The sequence below is a fragment of the Pseudorca crassidens genome, chromosome 7, assembly GCF_039906515.1.
Source record: "Pseudorca crassidens isolate mPseCra1 chromosome 7, mPseCra1.hap1, whole genome shotgun sequence".
Classification (NCBI taxonomy): domain Eukaryota; kingdom Metazoa; phylum Chordata; class Mammalia; order Artiodactyla; family Delphinidae; genus Pseudorca; species Pseudorca crassidens.
In genome coordinates, this window is record NC_090302.1 from 93,108,079 (window position 1) to 93,130,289 (window position 22,211).

Here is a 22,211-nt window from a genome sequence, read left to right on the forward strand (position 1 = left end):
CATTTTGCTAACTCATATATATGGAATTTAAGAAAAAAAAATGTCATGAAGAACCTAGGGGTAAGACAGGAATAAAGACACAGACCTACTGGAGAACAGACTTGAGGATATGGGGAGGGAGAAGGGTAAGCTGTGACAGAGCGAGAGAGTGGCATGGACATATATACACTACCAAATGTAAGGTAGATAGCTAGTGGGAAGCAGCCACATAGCACAGGGAGATCAGCTCGGTGCTTTGTGACCACCTAGAGGGGTGGGATTGGGAGGGTGGGAGGGAGGGAGAAGCAAGAGGGAAGAGATATGGGAACATATGTATAACTGATTCACTTTGTTATAAAGCAGAAACTAACGCACCATTGTAAAGCAATTATACTCTAATAAAGATGTTAAAAAAAAAAAGTAAACCACATTTTGAAGCTTAAAAAGATAACCAAAAGATTTGGTGTTAAGCTCCCCTTTGATTCTTGTGATTCAGGTGAGGGAGGGAGGATGCTGTGTTGAAGTGTGAGCCCTCCCACCCGCCACCACCACCCGACACCTGTGCCCCCTGGCCTGGGATGTCGTTGCCACCTACTGGGCCCTCCTGAGTGGGAACCACAGGTGGGACTGGGATGAACCTGGGTCTCTCGACTTTCACACCTGCTTCAGCAGCTGGCTCCTCCTTTCTCATTTTGGCGGCTCCTGGCTGAAGTGCGTGGAATAGTCCCAGGTGCCCTGGAAGGATTCTATTCAACTCACACCTTCTTGCGAGGGAGGAGTCCCCTCAGAAATGGGAGACAAGGCAGAGCTCTGCGCTTTGTGGGACTGCGGGCAGCTTGGAGGTCCTGGGCAGCAGGAGGCAAGGTGGTCTCTGCTCTCTCTGGGACTGTGTAGGTGCAGGCACCTGAGGCCGTGGGCCTCCTCGGGACCCTGCCCTGCCATGCCTCTGCCAGAATGTCTCCATGAATGGCTTTCTCTTGACCTGGCCATGTGGAAGGACTTCCAGCAAAGAGGGGTCAGCCGTCCCTCCACCTAGCGGTAGGTGGGGTCTCCCATCTTCCCACCTGAAATGTGTCCTGCATCCAGGCTTGTGGTGGAGACCTCCTGGGCAGAGGCTGAGGTAGGGGCCTCGTGATCCTCATTTGATAGTCCAGGGGCAGCTGAGATGCTGTGGGGGGCAGGGGGGTAGGAAGGCGGGAAGGCAGGCAGGAGCCTGGGGGCCCGAGGCCTGGGGTGGGGGGCACAGAGGGAAGTAGGAGAGAAGGATGGTCTCAGAGGGAGGGTGAGGGAGAGCAAATGGGGGAGGGGGTGGGAGGCGGGGAGGATGGAGGAGGGCGGGGAGAGGAGTGGAAGGAGATAATTGTGCAGAAACATGTTGAAACACATAAATGTTGCACCACGAGGGGGAGTACCTGTCAGAGTCCTGGACAAACTGAGAGACTGAACTGCATGGATTTCTGAACAATTCTTGGCATTAGGATGAAGAATTGACTCTCCAGTTCTTTTCCTTTATGCTTATTTCTGCTATTAATGGCTTTTCCTTACACTTCCACAGCTTACTGCATCCTCGAGGTCTGAGTTATAGTTTAAAGTAAGAGTCAGCCTGAACACAGTCCCTGTGACAATACTGTGTTGTTTCTGAGGAGAAATGTGGTGGTTTTGGCTCTGAAAGTGCAGGGGACCCAGCTGCTACCTGCGTATAAGGAAGAGGGCTGGTTGCCTGCTCAGCGCCATGTGGGTCTGAGGCCATACCTTGTGTCCCGCGGTGAAGCTGTCATCTCCTGCACGAGGATGGGGTGTGCAGGCGAGCCCGGGGGGGCATCGTGGGGTGGATGAACCTTTTGCTCCTTCCCACCCCCGAGAGCCCACAACACCAGCTGGTGTGGGAGTGTTTGTGGTGCTTCCCTAGGCAGGGGCACAGACACTCTACTAGGACATTGGGGAAGTCTCTTTGTGTGAGGCCTCGAGGAGAACGCGGGGCCTGAGGGGACCCTGGTGACCCTGAGTACAGGGCTGGCTGCTGCATAGGTGGCTGCTGTCAGAGCCTTGGGCTGTCCCCAGTATGGCCGCCACTGCCCATCCAGTCCCCATGGGGCTCTGAGTTCAGCCTTGTCTTCACAACTGAGGTGGAAGGTGGGAGATTTGTAAGGCATCACTTAAAACAACTAAGAATTTGGGAACTGATCGCTCCGAAGGAAAGTTAGGGGTGGAATAGTCCCTAGAAAAGTCCTGAGAATGCAAAGGGCAGATGTTTTCAATTTATAAGGGGAAATGGATTCAGTTACAATGAAAGTAACTGGACACAGGGTACGGAGCCGCCTTGGCTAAGGGAGGGGGTCCCAGACCCCGGTGGACCAGGAGAGCCTGGCACAGCACGCCTCCGGTGTGTGGCTCCCCTTGCTGGGGGGTTGGGGGTGGTGGTGGCTGGAGTGCCCATGGCCCTGCCTAGGGTCTTTGTAGGAGGAAGGTGTGAATTTGAAAAATGTGGGTACACATGATGCAAAAAGAGAAATGGACCTCTATTGACCATGATTTGGTCATGAAAGTTATTTATTTATTATAGGAAATTTGGAAGATACAAAAAAGGACAGAGGGCTTCCCTGGTGGTGCAGTGGTTAAGAATTCACCTGTCAATGCAGGGATCATGTGTTCGAGATCCCACATGCCGCAGAACAACTAAGCCTGTATGCCACAACTACTGAAGCCCGCATGCAACAATGAGAAGCCCAGGCACCGCAATGAAGAGTAGCCCCTGCCCGCCGCAACTAGAGAAAGCCGCGCACAGCAACAAAGAACCAAAGCAGCCAAAAGTAAATAAATAAATTTGTATATATATATATATATATATATATATATATATATAAGGACAGAAAGAGAATAGAAATAACCTGCAGTCCCACCACTGGCCAGCACATCAGTGCGGTTCCTTTCTCCTGGCTTCCAGGTGTGGAAGTCTGGAGGCAGACCCAAGGATGCTGCAGGGCTGGCCTGTGACGTGTCCACACTGCCCCCTCGCGGTCCCTGCGCTGGCAGCCATCTCCACCGTCAGAGTGGCACACACAGAGTGCATCTCCTGACTTCTTCAGTGCCAGGAGCCAGCCCAGAGGGTCAGCCTCAGAACCTGGAATGCATGGAGGGAGCCTAGAGTCCAGGGCTTTAAGGGGACCTCCTCAAGGAGCTCCAGAGAGGTGAGTTGCATCCAGCTTGTCGGGACAGCAGAGGACAGTGGTAGACGGGGCAGAGGGCCCGCCTACACAGAGCCAGGCCCTGCAGGTGGTGGGTGGGCAATCCAAGTCCATGTCATCCCGACAGTCATTTCATGGTGGGGACGAAAGACTGAATTTCTTGCTGTGTATGTGTGTGTGTGGGGGGTGCTTTTAGAACATCAAGGTTTGGGCATATTGGCAAATGTGACACATTTGTCCCTGTCAGAAGGCAAAGCTGGGGGATACACACAGGTGGTCTCTGTCCCTTCCTATTACCACCCCACTGATGCTGCCTTTCCATAGCCCAGCACTCCGATGCCTTGGGGTGTCAGCTGGCCTTTCTTCGCTTTTCTTCAGTAGATAAAATGCAGCTAAACATGGCTCCCCTCCTCCCCCTCTTACTCCCCACCTCCTCTTCTCCTCTCTTCTTTTTTCTTCTTGTTAAATTTTGAAGAGATTTTATTTTAAAAATTTAAAAACTTTTTATTTTGAAATGACTTTGGACACTTAAAGTTGCAAAAATAGCACAGAGACTTCCCATCTGTTCCCCTAGTGTTAGCATCTTGCATAGTTATGTGATGATGGTCAAACCAGGGACTTTGCCTCGAGGCAGCACTGTGAACAAGTCCATCAACCTCATTCAAATTTCATCCATGGCTGTGCTGGTGTCTTTTTCTGGGCCAGGACCCAGCCCAGTCTCACATGTTACATTTAGTTGTCAAGTGTCCTTGATCTTTTTTAGTCCGGAATATTCCTCTGCCTTTCATTGTCTTTCACGACCTTCAGACTTTTGAAGAGTAACGGCCAGAGTTTGTCACATGTCGCTCAACTTGGGCTTGCCTGATATTTTCTCACAATTCAATTTAGGTCATGCCTTTCTGGCGAGAATACAATATGCGACAGTATCCCCTTCAGTGCATCGTATTATGAGCCCCATGATGTCAGTGTCCCATCACTGGTGGTGCCGACTTGGATCACCTGTTCAGGTGGGTCTGCCAGGTTTCTCCTCAGGGAGGTGATCTTCCCCTTTGTAATTAGTACGAGTCTCAACACTGGCCTTTTTTTTTTTTTTTTTTAACATCTTTATTGGAGTATAATTGCTTTACAATGGTGTGTTAGTTTCTACTTTATAACAAAGTGAATCAGTTATACATATACATATGTTCCCATATCTCCTCCCTCTTGCATCTCCCTCCCTCCCACCCTCCCTTTCCCACCCATCCAGGTGGTCACAAAGCACCAAGCTGATCTCCCTGTGCTATGCGGCTGCTTCCCACTAGCTATTTATTTTATGTTTGATAGTGTATATATGTGCATGCCACTCTCTCACTTTGTCACAGCTCACCCTTCACCCTCCCCATATCCTCAAGTCCATTCTCTAGTAGGTCTGTGTCTTTATTCCCGTCTTACCCCTAGGTTCTTCATGACATTTTTTTTCTTCTTAAATTCCATATATATGTGTTAGCATATGGTATTTGTCTTTCTCTTTCTGACTTACTTCACTCTGTATGATAGACTCTAGGTCCATCCACCTCACTAAAATAACTCGATTTCGTTTCTTTTTATGGCTGAGTAATAGTCCATTGTATATATGTGCCACATCTTCTTTATCTATTCATCCGATGATGGGCACTTATGTTGTTTCCATCTCCTGGCTATTGTAAATAGAGCTGCAATGAACATTTTGGTACATGATTCTTTTTGAATTATGGTTTTCTCAGGGTATATGCCCCATAGTGGGATTGCTGGGTCATATGGTAGTTCTATTTGTAGTTTTTGAAGGAACCTCCATACTGTTCTCCATAGTGGCTGTACCAATTCACATTCCCACCAGCAGTGCAAGAGTGTTCCATTTTCTCCACACTCTCTCCAGCATTTATTGTTTCTAGATTTTTTGATGATGGCCATTCTGACTGGTGTGAGATGATATCTCATTGTAGTTTAGATTTGCATTTCTCTAATGATTAATGATGTTGAGCATTCTTTCATGTGTTTGTTGGCAATCTGTATATCTTCTTTGGAGAAATGTCTGTTTAGGTCTTCTGCTCATTTTTGTATTGGGTTGTTTGTTTCTTTTGTTATTGAGCTGCATGAGCTGCTTATAAATTTTGGAGATTAATCCTTTGTCAGTTGCTTCATTTGCAAATATTTTCCCCCATTCTGAGGGTTGTCTTTTGGTCTTCTTTATGGTTTCCTTTGCTGTGCAAAAGCTTTGAAGTTTCATTAGGTCCCATTTGTTTATTTTTTTTTATTTCCATTTCTCTAGGAGGTGAGTCAAAAAGGATCTTGCTGTGGTTTATGTCATAGAGTGTTCTGCCTATGTTTTCCTCTAAGAGTTTGATAGTTTCTGGCCTTACATTTAGATCTTTAATGCATTTTGAGCTTATTTTTGTGTATGGTGTTAGGGAGTGTTCTAATCTTATACTTTTACATGTACCTGTCCAGTTTTCCCAGCACCACTTATTGAAGAGGCTGTTCTTTCCCAACTGTACATTCCTGCCTCCTTTATCACAGATAAGGTGAACATATGTGCGTGGGTTTATCTCTGGGCTTTCTATCCTGTTCCATTGATCTATCTTTCTGTTTTTGTGCCAGTACCATAATGTCTTTTTTTTTTTTTAACATCTTTATTGGGGTATAATTGCTTTACAATGGTGTGTTAGTTTCTGCTTTATAACAAAGTGAATCAGTTACACATATACATATGTTCCCATATCTCTTCCCTCTTGTGTCTCCCTCCCTCCCTCCCTCCCTATCCCACCCCTCCAGGCAGTCACAAAGCACCGAGCCGATATCCCTGTGCCATGCGGCTGCTTCCCACTAGCTATCTACCTTATGTTTGTTAGTGTATATATGTCCATGCCTCTCTCTTGCCCTGTCACAGCTCACCCTTCCCACTCCCCATATCCTCAAGTCCATGCTCTAGTAGGTCTGTGTCTTTATTCCTGTCTTACCCATAGGTTCTTCATGACATTTTTTCTCCTTAAATTCCATATATAATGTGTTAGCATATGGTATTTGTCTTTCTCTTTCTGACTTACTTCACTCTGTATGACAGACTCTAGGTCTATCCACCTCATTACAAATAGCTCAATTTCATTTCTTTTTATGGCTGATTAATATTCCATTGTATATATGTGCCACATCTTCTTTATCCATTCATCCGATGATGGGCACTTAGGTTGTTTCCATCTCTGGGCTATTGTACATAGAGCTGCAATGAACATTTTGGTACATGACTCTTTTTGAATTTTGGTTTTCTCAGGGTATATGCCCAGTAGTGGGATTGCTGGGTCATATGGTAGTTCTATTTGTAGTTTTTGAAGGAACCTCCATACTGTTCTCCATAGTGGCTGTACCAATTCACATTCCCACCAGCAGTGCAAGAGTGTTCCCTTTTCTCCACACCCTCTCCAGCATTTATTGTTTCTAGATTTTTTGATGATGTCCATTCTGACTGGTGTGAGATGATATCTCATTGTAGTTTTGATTTGCATTTCTCTAATGATTAATGATGTTGAGCATTCGTTCATGTGTTTGTTGGCAGTCTGTATATCTTCTTTGGAGAAATGTCTATTTAGGTCTTCTGCCCTTTTTTGGATTGGGTTGTTTGTTTTTTTGTTATTGAGCTGCATGGGCTGCTTGTAAATTTTGGAAATTAATCCTTTGTCAGTTGCTTCATTTGCAACTATTTTCTCCTATTCTGAGGGTTGTCTTTTGGTCTTCTTTATGGTTTCCTTTGCTGTGCAAAAGCTTTGAAGTTTCATTAGGTCCCATTTGTTTATTTTTGTTTTTATTTCCATTTCTCTAAGAGGTGAGTCAAAAAGGATCTTGCTGTGATTTATGTCATAGAGTGTTCTGCCTATGTTTTCCTCTAAGAGTTTGATAGTTTCTGGCCTTACATTTAGGTTTTTAATCCATTTTGAGCTTATTTTTGTGTATGGTGTTAGGGAGTGATCTAATTTCATACTTTACATGTACCTGTCCAGTTTTCCCAGCACCACTTATTGAAGAGGCTGTCCTTTCTCCACTGTACATTCCTGCCACCTTTATCAAAGATAAGGTGTCCATATGTGCGTGGGTTTATCTCTGGGCTTTCTATCTTGTTCCATTGATCTATATTTCTGTTTTTGTGCCAGTAGCATATTGTCTTGATTACTGTAGCTTTGTAGTATAGTCTGAAGTCAGGGAGCCTGATCCCTCCAGCTCTGTTTTTCTTTCTCAAGATTGCTTTGGGTATTCGGGGTCTTTTGTGTTTCCATACAAATTGTGAAAATTTTTGTTCTAGTTCTGTGAAAAATGCCAGTGGTAGTTTGATAGGGATTGCATTGAATCTGTAGATTGCTTTGGGTCATTTTCACAACGTTGATTCTTCCAATCCAAGAACATGGTATATCTCTCCATCTACTTGTATCATCTTTAATTTCTTTCATCAGTGTCTTATAATTTTCTGCATACAGGTCCTTTGTCTCCTTAGGTAGGTTTATTCCTAGATATTTTATTCTTTTTGTTGCAATGGTAAATGGGAGTGTTTTCTTGATTTCACTTTCAGAATTTTCATCATTAGTGTATAGGAATGCCAGAGATTTCTGTGCATTAATTTTCTATCCTGCTACTTTACCAAATTCATTGATTAGCTCTAGTAGTTTTCTGGTAGCAGCTTCAGGATTCTCTATGTATAGTATCATGTAATCTGCAAACAGTGACAGCTTTACTTCTTCTTTTCCAGTTTGGATTCCTTTTATTTCCTTTTCTTCTCTGATTGCTCTGGCTAAAACTTCCAAAACTATATTGAATAAGAGTGGTGAGAGTGGGCAACCTTGTCTTGTTCCTGATCTTAGTGGAAATGCTTTCACCATTGAAACATCGTCCTTTCACCATTGAGGACGATGTTGGCTGTGGGTCTGTCATATATGGCCATTTTTATGTTGAGGAAAGTTCCCTTTATGCCTACTTTCTGTAGGGTTTTTATCATAAATAGGTGTTGAATTTTGTCGAAAGCTTTCTCTGTATCTATTGAGATGATCATATGGTTTTTCTCCTTCAATTTGTTAATATGGTGTATCACGTTGACTGATTTGCGTATATTGAAGAACCCTTGCATTCCTGGAATAAACCTCACTTGATCATGGTGTATTATCCTTTTAATGTGCTGTTGGATTCTGTTTGTTAGCATTTTGTTGAGGATTTTTGCATCCATGTTCATCAGTGATATTGGCCTGGAGTTTTCTTTCTTTGTGACATCCTTGTCTGGTTTTGGTGTCAGAGTGATGGTGGCCTCGTAGAATGAGTTTGGGAGTGTTCCTCCCTCTGCTATATTTTGGAAGAGTTTGCAAAGGATAGGCCTTAGCTCTTCTCTAAATGTTTGATAGAATTCTCCTCTGAAGCCAAGTGGTCCTGGGCTTTTGTTTGTCGGAAGATTTTTAATGACAGTTTCAATTTCAGTGCTTGTGATTGTTCTGCACATGTTTTCTATTTCTTCCTGATTCAGTCTTTGCAGGTTTTGCATTTCTGAGAATTTGTCCGTTTCTTCCAGGTTGTCCATTTTATTGGCATAGAGTTGCTTGTAGTAATCTCTCATGATCTTTTGTATTTCTGCAGTGTCAGTTGTTAATTCTCCTTTTTCATTTCTAATTCTATTGATTTGAGTCTTCTCCCTTTTTTTCTTGATGAGTCTGGCTAATGGTTTATCAATTTTGTTTATCTTCTCAAAGAACAAGCTTTTAGTTTTATTGATCTTTGCTATCATTTCCTTCATTTCTTTTTCATTTATTTCTGATCTGATTTTTATGATTTCTTTCCTTCTGCTAACTTTGGGGCTTTTGTCCTTCTCTCTCTAATTGCTTTAGGTGGAAGGTTAGGTTGTTTATTCGAGATGTTTCCTGTTTCTTAAGGTAGGATTGTATTGCTATAAACTTCCCTCTTAGAACTGCTTTTGCTGCATCCCATAGGTTTTGAGTCGTCGTGTTTCCATTGTCATTTGTTTCTCGGTACTTTTTGATTTCCTCTTTGATTTCTTCAGTGATCACTTCGTTATTAAGTAGTGTATTGTTTAGCCTCCATGTGTTTGTATTTTTTACAGATCTTGTCCTGTAATTGATATCTATTCTCATAGCATTGTGGTCGGAGAAGATAGTTGATACCATTTCAATTTTCTTAAATTTACCAAGGCTTGATTTATGACCCAAGATATGATCTATCCTGGAGAATGTTCCATGAGCACTTGAGAAAAATGTGTATTCTGTTGTTTTTGGATGGAATGTCCTATAAATATCAATTAAGTCCATCCTGTTTAATGTATCATTTAAAGCTTGTGTTTCCTTATTTATTTTCATTTTGGATGATCTGTCCATTGGTGAAAGTGGGGCGTTAAAGCCCCCTACTATGAATATGTTACTGTCGATTTCTCCTTTTATGGCTGTTAGTATTTGCCTTATGTATTGAGATGCTCCTATGTTGGGTGCATAAATATTTACAATTGTTATATCTTCCTCTTGGATCGATCCCTTGATCATTATGGAGTGTCCTTCTTTGTCTCTTGTAATAATCTTTATTTTAAAGTCTATTTTGTCTGATATGAGAATTGCTACTCCAGCTTTCTTTTGGTTTCCATTTGCATGGAATATCTTTTTCCATCCCCTTACTTTCAGTCTGTATGTGTCTCTAGGTCTGAAGTGGGTCTCTTGTAGACAGCATATATATGGGTCTTGTTTTTGTATCCATTCAGCCAGTCTGTGTCTTTTGGTGGGAGCATTTAAGCCATTTACATTTAAGGTAATTATCAATATGTATGTTCCTATTCCCGTTTTCTTAATTGTTTTGGGTTAGTTATTGTAGGTCTTTTCCTTTTCTTGTGTTTCTTGCCTAGAGAAGTTCCTTTACCATTTGTTGTAAAGCTGGTTTGGTGGTGCTGAACTCTATCAGCTTTTGCTTGTCTGTAAAGGTCTTAATTTCTCCATCATATCTGAATGAGATCCTTGCTGGGTAGAGTAATCTTGGCTGTAGGTTTTCCTCCTTCATCACTTTAAATATGCCCTGCCAGTCCCTTCTGGCTTGCAGAATTTCTGCTGAAAGATCAGCTGTTAACCTTATGGGGATTCCCTTGTGTGTTATTTATTGTTTTTCCCTTGCTGCTTTTAATATGCTTTCTTTGTATTTAATTTTTGACAGTTTGATTAATATGTGTCTTGGCGTATTTCTCCTTGGATTTATCCTGTATGGGACTCTCTGTGCTTCCTGGCCTTGATTAACTATTTCCTTTCCCATATTAGGGAAGTTTTCAACTATAATCTCTTTAAATATTTTCTCAGTCTCTTTCTTTTTCTCTTCTTCTTCTGGAACCCCTATAATTCGAATGTTGGTGCGTTTAATGTTGTCCCAGAGGTCTCTGAGACTGTCCTCAGTTCTGTTCATTCTTTTTTCTTTACTCTGCTCTGCAGTAGTTATTTCCACTATTTTATCTTCCAGGTCACTTATCCATTCTCCTGCCTCAGTTATTCTGCTATTGACCCCATCTAGAGTATTTTTAATTTCATTTATTGTGTTGTTCATTGTTGCTTGTTTCATCTTTAGTTCTTCTAGGTCCTTGTTAAATGTTTCTTGCATTTTCTGTATTCTATTTCCAAGATTTTGGATCAACTTTACTATCATTATTCTGAATTCTTTTTCAGGTGGACTGCCTATTTCCTCTTTTGTTAGGTCTGGTGGGTTTTTATCTTGCTCCTTCACCTGCTGTGTGTTTTTCTGTCTTCTCATTTTGCTTATCTTACTGTGTTTGGAGTCTCCTTTTTGCAGGCTGCAGGTTCGTAGTTCCTGTTTTTTTGGTGTCAGTCCCCAGTGGCTAAAGTTGGTTCAGTGGATTGTGTAGGCTTCCTGGTTGAGGGGACTAGTGCCTGTGTTCTGGTGGATGAGGCTGGATCTTGTCTTTTTGGTGGGCAGGTCCATGTCTGGTGATGTTTCGGGGTGTCTGTGGACTTATTATGATTTTAGACAGCCTCTCTGCTAATGGGTGTGGTTGTGTTCCTGTCTTGCTAGTTGTTTGGCATAGGGTGTCCAGCACTGTCGCTTGCTGGTCATTGAGTGAAGCTGGGTGCTGGTGTTGAGATGGAAATCTCTGGGAGATTTTCACTGTTTGATATTATGTGAAGCTGGGAGGTGTCTTGTGGACCATTGTCCTGAAGTTGGCTCTCCCACGTCAGTGGCACAGCACTGACTCCTGGCTGCAGCACCAAGAGCCTTTCATCCACATGGCTCAGAATTAAAAGGGAGAAAAAGTAGAAAGAAAGGAAGAAAGAAAGAAAGAGGATAAAATAAAATAAAGTAAGATAAAATAAAATAACGTTATTAAAATAAAAAATAATTATTAAGAAAAAAAATGTGTTAAAAGAAAGAAAAAAAAACAGCAAAAATGGACAGATAGAACCCTAGGAGAAATGGTGAAAGCAAAGCTATACAGACAAAATCTCACACAGAAGCATACACATACACACTCACAAAAAGAGGAAAAGGGGAAAAAATCATAAATCTTGCTCTCAAAGTCCACCTCCTCAATTTGGGTTGATTCGTTGTCTATTCATGTATTCCACAGTTGCAGGGTACATCAAGTTGATTGTGGAGCTTTAATCTGCTGCTCCTGAGGCTGCTGGGAGAGATTTCCCTTTCTCTTCTTTGTTGCACAGCTCCCAGGGCTCAGCTTTGGATTGGCCCCGCCTCTGCATGTAGGTCGCTGGAGGGCGTCTGTTCTTCGCTCAGACAGGACGGGGTTAAAGGAGCAGCTGACTTGGGGCCTCTGGCTCACTCAGGCCGTGGGGAGGTAGGGGTGCGGATGTGGGGCCAGCCTGTGGCAGCAGAGGCCAGTGTGACGTTGCACTAGCCTGAGGCGCGCCGTGCGTTCTCCCGGAGAAGTTGTCCCTGGATCCCGGGACCCTGGCAGTGGCGGGCTGCACAGGCTCCCTGGAAGGGAGGTGTGGATAGTGAACTGTGCTCGCACACAGATTTCTTGGTGGCGGCAGCAGCAGCCTTAGCGTCTCATGCCCATCTCTGGGGTCCGCGCTGATAGCCTCGGCTCGCGCCCGTCTCTGTAACTCAATAAGCAGCGCTCTTAATCCCCTCTCCTCGCGCACCAGGAAACAAAGAGGGAAGAAAAAGTCTCTTGCCTCTTCGGCAGGTCCAGACTTTTCTCCGGACGCCCTTCCGGCTAGCCGTGGTGCACTAACCCCCTGCAGGCTGTGTTCACGCCGCCAACCCCAGTCCTCTCCCTTCGCTCCGACCTAAGCCCAAGCCTCAGCTCCCAGCCCCCACCTGTCCTGGCGGGTGAGCAGACAAGCCTCTCGGGCTGGTGAGTGCTGGTCGGCACCGATCTTCTGTGCGGGAATCTCTCTGCTTTGCCCTTCGCACCCCTGTTGTTGTGCTTTCCTCCGTGGCGCCGAAGCTTTCCCGCTCCTCCACCCACAGTCTCTGCCCGCGAAGGGGCTTTCTAATGTGTGGAAACCTTTCCTCCTTCACAGCTCCCTCCCCCTGGTGCAGGTCCCATCCCTATTCTTTTGTCTCTGTTTATTCTTTTTTCTTTTCCCCTACCCAGGTGCGTGGGGAGTTTCTTGCCTTTTGGGAGGTCTGAGGTCTTCTGCCAGCGTTCAGTAGGTGTTCTGTAGTTGTTCCACGTGTAGATGTATTTCTGGTGTATCTGTGGGGAGGAAGGTGATCTCCGTGTCTTACTCTTCCGCCATCTTCCCCCTCTCTCTCAACAATGGGCTTTAAATGCACTGATTTCCACCATCTGACAGTTTAGTCTTCCAGGCCCGCCATTGCCCATCCCTTCTGGAGGACCTTCTGTCTTCAGGCCCTGCAGGGAAGGGCAGATCAACTGGAACAGCACGGAAGTGAGGAGGCCTGTGCAGGATGGGGCTTGTCTTCAGTTCCTAATCAATGAGCTCCAAAATGGGGGGCAGGTGCGGTTAAGGATAATCAAAGCAAATAGTACCACTCTTTTTTTTTTTTTACTTGATATTGAGTGCGGGTGATTTTAAATGAGGTAACTCTCCTATTAATCCATTTATTTGCAAATGCCTTGTTTCCAGATCAATAAAAGCGTATTTTGAATGGACTTTATTCCAGAGAGCACCTGGTGACATATAAGATTTTCTCTACAGTTGGGAAGGTTCTATTTTTAGAGGTGATGCCATCTTGTCACGGGCAAGATGATAAGAGCTGTGGCTGATGTCAGTGAACGTGAGCCTGTGGCGTTTGGCATATGTCTTTACAGGAGGCCCTGATTTCTTTTCCTGTTAATCCCTTCTTCTCAGAGTTCCCTCTCAGTTCTCACTCACTGCTTCTGTCATCCCACACCTAGATTCTGGAAGAATATTTGAGTTGCAGAGAGTTTTGCTCTTTGCTACTCTGTAGCCACATATTTCTAAAAAGAAAGAGACATTTTTTGGGGAAGGGGAAGATTAAATTGCTCATTAAAAGAGCAGTTTAAGTGAGGGAATTGCACTGTTAGCTTTTTCTGCATGACAAGCATCCCAAAATTTAGAGGCATAAAACAACAACCCATTTTCTTCTGCTTACAAGTCTAAGAGCCTGTTAGGCCAACCTAGCGGTGTCTTCTGGACTTTTCCATGCATCTGTGGTCAGAGGGCAGGCGGGCATCCAGGCACCTTGGTTCTGCTCCTTGTGGACATTAATCCCCCAGCAGGCTCACTTGGGCTCATTCCCATGGAAATTTGGGAATGCCAAGCGGATGCAGCTTGGTTCAAGTCTCTGCTTGCATAACATTTGCTGTCTTTCCACTGGTGGCTCTGTGCAAAGCCAATGTGGAAGAAGGCTGCCTGAGGGTGTGAACATAGGGAGACAAATTATCAGCCACGTTTGCAAGCCGTCTCCCATGAGTGAGATGCGAACATCACTGCTTATATGGCATTAAGCACCAAATTGTTAATAAAATAATGAGAAAGCAATTCCCTGTTCATTTTATTATGTGTATGTTACACAGCTCTGTCCTTTCTCAAATGTGTGCATGTTGCAAATAAAGACACAACCCAACACATCAACAAAGATTTCCATTGAGAAACTAGTTCCTTAAGTTTTTGGAGCCAAACACACCACTTAAAACCTAGATGGAGTTGAAATTCTGTCATTGTCTTAGAAAACTGGTCAGTTCTGTGCAATTATGCTAGATGATTTTTTTCCTGAGAAGTTATATTAACATCGTTTTGAATCCAAGCAAATACCTTATGGTTATATGCACAGTTTTCTCCAGGAACCATGTTCACTCTCATGGCTGGGAGTTTCACTTCTTGGGTTTTTGTTGCATAGTTTCTCTGAACACGTCCCAGTCTTGTGCATAAATGAGGTGGAAGCAGCAGCAGCAACAGCACGTTACAGACAAATTCACCTCTCTATCAGGTGTCCAGAAATACTAGGAGAAAATATTTCCCCGCATTTATTAGAAAAGTAAAAAAGTAACTAAAGTCAAGACATTTCATTTTGAATCAAAATCATGATTGACATCAAACTTTTCCAGGTGTCTGCATCAGCGCCCACCTTCCCCTCCCACCTGGGTTTTGTGCCTGTCTCCAAGGGTTTGCCTTCACCCGCCCTCTGGAGGCCCTGCCCTCTGTAAATATACTATATGCCTTTACCTATAATTGCTGCCCTTCTCCTTTCTGCCCTTTCATGGGCAGGTTTTAGCTTGGTCATCATTAAGAATATTTATTTATTGAAATTAATAGATATTTATTAAAGTAAAACATACTTGTGATTGAAATTATTAAAGAGAACTGAAAGTCTCAAAATGAAAATAATGGACCCCTTGACCACCTTCTCTGTGCCCTAGCCCTACTCTTCAGAGGTCAGTCACTTTTAAACTTCTGTTTAGCTGTTTCTTCTGATCCTCACTTCCATGCTTCTAGATAATATGCTTGTACTGCTATTTCTTGATTTGATCAATTTTAGGCATTTTCGATGGGCTTTCTATAATCAGATTTTCTTCCATGTCTTCTTTGACTTCTTCCAGTACAGTTGGGTCAATAATCAATATTTACATTACTAGTATAGCTGTGTAAATATTGTTCATTGAGGCCCCAGGTGAACATTTCCTATTTTATGGAGTTTTTGTTTCTCTTGAAGTTTGTAATTGCTTCTTTTTTTCCACTTGTATAATTTTCTCTTCACATATTTTTATATTGTCCCCAAAGGTTTAATTTTTATCATTTGTTCTCCTTTTCCCCCACTAGTTTTACCTTCCAAATACTTCTATAGCTCACTAAATCTGGACTATTTGCTCTCTAGGACCGTGGCACGTTTTTCATACTGGAGCGTCCCCTTACTCTCCTGGGTTGGACCTACTGTTTCTTTGCTCCCTTGTCTTCCTAATTTTGCCAGAGATTATCTCCAGTAGCTCCTTAAGGAAGGTGCAAGAAAAGTCAATTTTGTGAATCGTTATATGAACGAAAATGTCTTTAGTCTATTTTTACTTATGACCGATATTTTGCTGAATTTATAATTCCAAGTTGAAGATAATTTTTCCTCAGAATTTTTAGGTAAAAAAATAATACTAATACAAGGTGACATAAGAACCTCATCGTTCAGTGTTATATGGAGGCTGTTCTACATAAGCCTCAACTCTAAAGTTATAGATTCATAGATGTTCTTAGTTCCACCACCTTTATACAACCGATCACCTGATTGCTTCAATACTGAGCCAGAGCTTGATGCTTCAGAATGGTTAGTCTTTACATGTTGAAGATCTCTGCTAGATGACTTGTGCTTATCATGACATCTAGCACATCTTTGCCTTTATAAAAAACAGTATTTTGCCATTTTCTCGGCAGGTTTTTTTTTCTGTTATTTTTGTTAAGAGATCCCCCTTCTCTGTGATCATCCTTTCTCTCCTTTTAAATTCGAACGGCTAGTCCATTTCTCAACAGATCTGAAGAATTGCAGCAGCTCATGGTTCTTTTTTCTTTTTGGCAGTACGTGGACCTCTCACTGTTGTGGCCTCTCCCGTTGCGGAGCACAGGCTCCGGACGCGCAGGCTCAGCGGCCATGGCTCACGGGCCTAGCCACTCCACGGCATGTGGGATCCTCCCGGACCGGGGCACGAACCCGTGTCCCCTGCATTGGCAGGTGGACTCTCAACCACTGCGCCACCAGGGAAGCCCGCAGCTCATGTTTTTGTTCTCAGTTTTGCTGGCAGCCTGGTCAGGGATGGGTGCAGCATTGCTGCCAACAGCCCACGGTGACCCTGTACATGGAGGGGCCAGGGGATAGGGGTGCCTCTGGGTTAGGGCTGTGCACACCCTCCATGGAGCTGCGGTGGAGAGAGGAGCCCAGAGCTAGACAAGGAGATCACAGAGCTGCACAGGAGGGTGGAGTGTGTGGAGGTTCTCCTGAGCAGGTCCTTCCTGCCCAGTGACTGAGTCTGGCCACCAGGCAGGTGTCAGCTCCCAATCCATTGCTGGAGGGAGAGATGGGGGAGAATAAAACTTGGTTTGTGTGATGGCATCAAACTAATTCTAATTTTGAATTTAAAAAATCCATGCTCTGACCCCTGAAGCACAAAAGAATGGATTTAAAACCCAGGCAGAGAACAGCCTCTTCTGTTACTAAAAGAAACTGCAAGTTGATTTCTCCCTCAGACACTACTTGTCATGTCTTCTGCATGTCCCAGACAGACAAGCCTCTCACTGAAGCTTCTTGGGAGGAACCAGGGTCTCCCAGCTCACAGGTGAGGGCAGCCAGTCCTGGTCTCCAGGTCCTGGGTGTGCCTTTTTTGGTCCCTCCCCAGCAGGGGGTGCAGGTGATCCTCCTTGGGTGCATTCAGTGTCTGGAGCCAGAAGGAGGCCAGATGTCTCACTGAGTGCCTCCCTGAGGGTCTCCAGCACTGGGAACCACTCTCTGAGACGTCTGTGCTCAATGTCAATGGGAGTGAAGTGTCTACAATAATTTTCCTGTGTGGTTCCTGTGCTGTTCCTTCCTTAGTGGCACCTCCTGGGGATAGAAGGGGGTCGGGTGGGGATGGGGGGAAAGTGGAGAATGGAGGCAGGTGGGGATGGGGGACAGGTGGAGGCACTGTCTTCACTGTGAGGACCCACAGCCTGTGTGAGCCAAGCCAGGGAGGGTGACCCCGGCTTCCAAAGACAGGCAGCAGTCAGGGCTTTAGTAGAAAGTGGCAGCATGTTTTATGTGCCTTTACACACTTTCCTGAGGGTGATATAAAAGTGTGTGACCTGGTTGGGCAAGAATTCATTCTTCTATCCAGCCATGCTGACTTCTTTAGAGGAACTTGGATAGCTTTGGGGCACCTGGGTCACACTCCTCTCCAAAAAGGGACATTGCCACCAAACACCCCGTGGAGGGACAGGTTCTGGGAATGAAGAGGGTTTCCCTGGCCCAGCATGGGGCTGAAGCCGGCAGTGGGGGAAGTCTCTGTGGCTTCACACAAAGAGCTGCAGGAAGGCAGCCTGTTCCATTCCTCACTCACCACTTAGGTCACAGGAAAGGAGGATTACAGGGAAGGAGGATTATAGTAATGGGTGTTCTTGTTACTAATACAAAGCTACTGCTATTACAATTAACCAAGCAACAAACCACCCATCATTATTGAGCACCACTGTCTACTAGGCAATTGATAAGCGTTTTACAAGCATCACTAATATAACCTTCATAACAGCCACGTGACACATGCTCTTCTTTTCACAGACAGGACACTGAAGCTCAGAGAGGTTAAGTGACTCCTGCAGGGTCACATAGCAGAAGCGTCTGATTTCAGAGCCTTCTGCTGCAACCTCTATTGCAGGGTGGTAGCTGACCTGATCCATGCTTGCTGGGGTTCCTCGAGCTTGAGGCCAAACATGATGAGTCATGGAGAGTGAAAGCCCTTCACTGCCTATGGTGACGTCTCCTCTGTCCCAGACGTACTTTCTCTAGGACCTCATTTCTTTATTTCTGCTACAGCTTAGGGACAAAGGCAAGTTCTTTGTTGAAAAGCTGCCAGATGTGGCCTTGCTCCTCCAAATGTTTGGTGTACCTGCAAAGTAAACATTCATTTTCTCCCTCCTTTGCTTCAGAAGCTGCCTTCTGTTTCTCTTACCCCACCACCCAGAGCAGCGATGGCCCTGTGCTTCAGCACGGGTGGAAACTTGCTTGGCTCCTTTCTCACTTGGGGCACATTTTACTGGCTTCCTGTCTCTTCTAGAACCCAGTATCTAGACCTCAGGATGGCCACAGTTTCTACTTTGAAGGCCAGTCTTCATTGAACTTTAGTGATTGCTGACAGCTCTGTGTTGAAATGACCCTGAGACATGGTAGGATGGAGTTCTGGGTTCCATTGTTAATGTCTGTCATGGTCAAAGGATGGGAGGTGGTGGCAATTGTACTGATAGGCTATGGCCCTTTCTAAGAAGTGACAGGATTCAGTGAGGTGTAGGAAAGTAGGTCATTCATCAAATTACTGCCATAGTGTCTTTGGAAATGATGGCCAAATGAGCCCCCACTGTCTGCTTTAATCATCTCTCCTGGAGAGTGACATGGTGACAGGGAACCTGGGTTTGCAACTGGCATGGAGCAGCAGCATCCATGAAAACACTGGGAAGTGAATTCCCATATGGTGACATCTTAGCTCTTGTGAGGACTATGCCCCTCAGTCCCAGGGGCACAGGGGACCTGGAGCAGCCCTTGTCCCAGCTTCATCATCACGCCCACATTACTTCAACCACAAGTCCAGAAGTCAGGGCCGCATCCTGGGAGCTCTGGCTCCTTTCTGCTTACTTCCCCCTCTTGAGAGCATTCCATCTGTTCTGATTCCCCACCATTTTAGCATCAAATATACAGAAACATTGAGAGTGAGCACCCAGACACCTACCACTGGATTCTACAAAAATATTGAACTTCTTTTGTTTTTGTTTTCCATATCTAGGCATCCATCTCCATATTGATCCACCTCATATTTTTAATTAATTAAACTCCATACTTTATTTGGATTTTTGAATTTTTAAATTATGGCAAAATACACATAATATAAAACTTACCGTGTTAACTATTTTTAAATGTACAGTTTAGTGGCATTAAGTACATTCACATGGCTGTACAACAACCACAACGTCCGTCTCCAGAACTTTTTCATCTTCCCAAACTCAAACTCTTTCCCTATTAAACACTAAGTCCCCATTCCCTCTCCCCCCTACTAAGCATTGTCTTACTTTCTGTGTCTATGACTTCACTACTCTAGGTCCCTCATATGAGTCCCTCATATGAGTCCTTCATACACATACATGTCTTTTTGTGACTGGCTGATTTCACTCAGCATGAGGTCCTCAAGGTTCATCCATGTTGTAGCATGTGACATGGTTTCTTCCTTTTTAAGGCTGAATAATTTTCTATTGCATGTGTATACCACATTTTGTTATCCATCCCTCTGTCGATGAACACTTGGGTTGCTTCCATATCTCGGCTATTGTAAATAATGCTGCTATGAATATGGGTGTACAAATATCTTTTCAAGTCCCTGCTTTCCCTTCTTTTGGGTATGTACCTAGGAGTGGAATTACTGTGATCCACCTCATTTTTTGAAGCATTTCAAAGAAAGTTACAGACATCCATTCACTCCACCAGAACACTTCATCATGCGTACTTCTACTTTACAGTTCTCTCTTTTTCTCCTTCACAAATCTTATCTAAACCATCCAATGAGTTTTGACAAATGCATACACCTGTACAACTCAAACACCACCGAAATATGGAACATCTCCATCACTCCAGAAAGTTCCTTTATGTCAGAGTGTGCTTGTGTACACACTGTAGGGAATTTTTTATTTATACTGATTTCAGAAGATGAGAAGACCCAGATTTCTGATCAGATGATACAAAGGTAGAATTAAAGGCAGCTTTGATAGCTATTACATGTGACTTGTCATCACAGTCCACCAACTTTCACAAAATATCTTTCTGGTTCGTTTTGTTGTGGGTTTAGTTTAGTGAAGGTACTAAACTCTATACACTGTGTATGTATGGGTTAGGTTGAATGTGTGCTCCTCCCCCCAGACTCCTGGTACCTGAGAATGTGACCTTATTTGGAAATAGTGTCACTGCAAATGTAATTAGTTAAGACGAGATCATACTGGAACAGGGTGAGCTCTAATCCAATATGAGTGGTGTTCTTAAAAGAAAACATTAGGACACACTGGGGGAAGGCAGTCACGTGAAGTCAGAGAGACCAGGAGAAGGTGGCCGTGTGAAGACCGTGACAGATATTGAGGGACGTGGCTACAAGCCAAGGAACAACAAGATGCTGGAAGAGGCAAGGAAGGATCCTCCCCTAGAGACTTCAGAGGGTACACAACCCTGTTGACACCTTGATCTTGGACTTCTGGCCTCTAGAACTGTGAGAGTATAAATTGCTATTGTTTAAGCCACTAGGTTTGTGATACTTTATTTCTGCAGCTATAGGAAACAAATACAATGACTGACCATGATGTGTTGAAGCTAACCTCAGAGAGGACCCAAAAACAGCTTTCTTGGTTTTTGTCCAACAGACATGGAGGAGTTGTTACTTTTACATTAAAAACAAATAAAATAAAAACCTTGTGAGAATTCCACAGGTTGAGGAAATCTAATCACAGGACTACAAATACAGTGGCTTAGCAGTATAATTCTATATTAATTGACTCACTGTTGTCCAAATTCATCGGGTATTTATGTTCTTAGATATCTCCATCCCCATGTCCTGTCCTGAGTTCCTGACTATGAGAGAACTTTTGTCCAAATGTAAAATCCCTGCAGATACTCAGAGTGTGTGGTCACACACAGATGTGCCATGCTCTACTTTTGTTATTTTACTACTGACATCCTTCTGAATGGTCCACGTTATCTTATTACCTTTTCTTTAAAATCTTCAATAATGAATAAAAGTGAGCAAGAGCTGGTAAAACAAGTCTAGTCTCTCTCCAAATTACAGAGACTTCCTTGAATGGGGAGATGATACATTTTCACAAACCGCCCCCACTTCTGCCCGCAGAAACTAGTGGAAAAGATGCCCAAAAATATCACACAAAAGAAATAAGTTATGTTTGGATCTGTCTTCCCTGCTGGGCTGTGGGGCAGGTGCTGCTAGGCCTCAGATCCTGCTCTGGGGGCTGGCAGGAAGGTGGCCAGCCTGTGAGCAAGGAGATGTCACCATGAAACCAAGCAGACCTATGTAGAGGCCTTCCCAGTGACAGAATCCCCAGAGTTCCCTGCTTACTGATGACTAGGAAAAAGACTGTGGGAATATACTGTGGCATCCTAAGCCATCGATGAGTAGAGAAAGAAACAAGCCTCAGCAGTTGATGATTGGAGAAACAAAGGAATGCAGAAACAAAGATGAGGCAGTCAGGCACAGAAATAACCATAACTTAAACAATAGATCAGCTCCAAGGACTCCTAGTTCTCTCTCAAAGGTAAAGTCTAATGCACATTCCTCAGTTGTCTTACAGAAACAAGATCTCAATCAGATGGAGAGTGATGACCATGAGGAGACTGCTCTGGACCAGCTGGAACCTGAAGATTGACAATGCTTACCCCGTGACCTCACCTGGTTACCTCACCACCCACCAAACAGAAAATTGTGCACAAGCTGATTATTGTTCCCCATGACCCTCTCCCTCACTCTGTCTTTATAAAGTCTTCCCTGAAAGCCATCTGAGACTATGGGTCTTTTGAGCATTAGCTACCTGTTCTCCTTGCTTGATGCCTTGCAATAAATGTTATACTTTCTTTAACCACAACCAAGTGTCAATAGCAAACCCAAGTTTGGTTCAGTAACAAGCCTAGAAAATGGGTCTCTTGTTGTGGACTTAGATGGTGTTGCCCCAGAATACTATATAGATACACATACACAGACATACACATACACTGTGGATTCACTGTGTTGTCCACTTTACTCCTGGCAGGTGTGTGCCCCCACCATCCCACCCACACTGTCCCAGTCAGGACACACAGCACAAAACCTGCCATGGACAACAGGTCAGGACATGCTGACCACCAGCTATG

General features: G+C 44.1%; 1 long non-coding RNA gene across 2 annotated transcripts; it reads left to right on the forward strand.

Annotated features, from left to right (window-relative positions):
* The first annotated feature begins 2,929 nt into the window (after nucleotides 1-2,929).
* On the forward strand, nucleotides 2,930-21,946 carry LOC137227118 (uncharacterized). 2 transcript variants are annotated; one of them, XR_010944707.1, is made up of 3 exons: nucleotides 2,931-3,167; nucleotides 4,053-4,171; nucleotides 21,645-21,946. It is a non-coding gene; the product is annotated as an uncharacterized lncRNA (long non-coding RNA). The 2 variants fall into 2 exon arrangements; XR_010944706.1 differs by lacking the exon at nucleotides 4,053-4,171 and having other exon boundaries at nucleotides 2,930-3,167.
* Nucleotides 21,947-22,211: the final 265 nt, after the last annotated feature.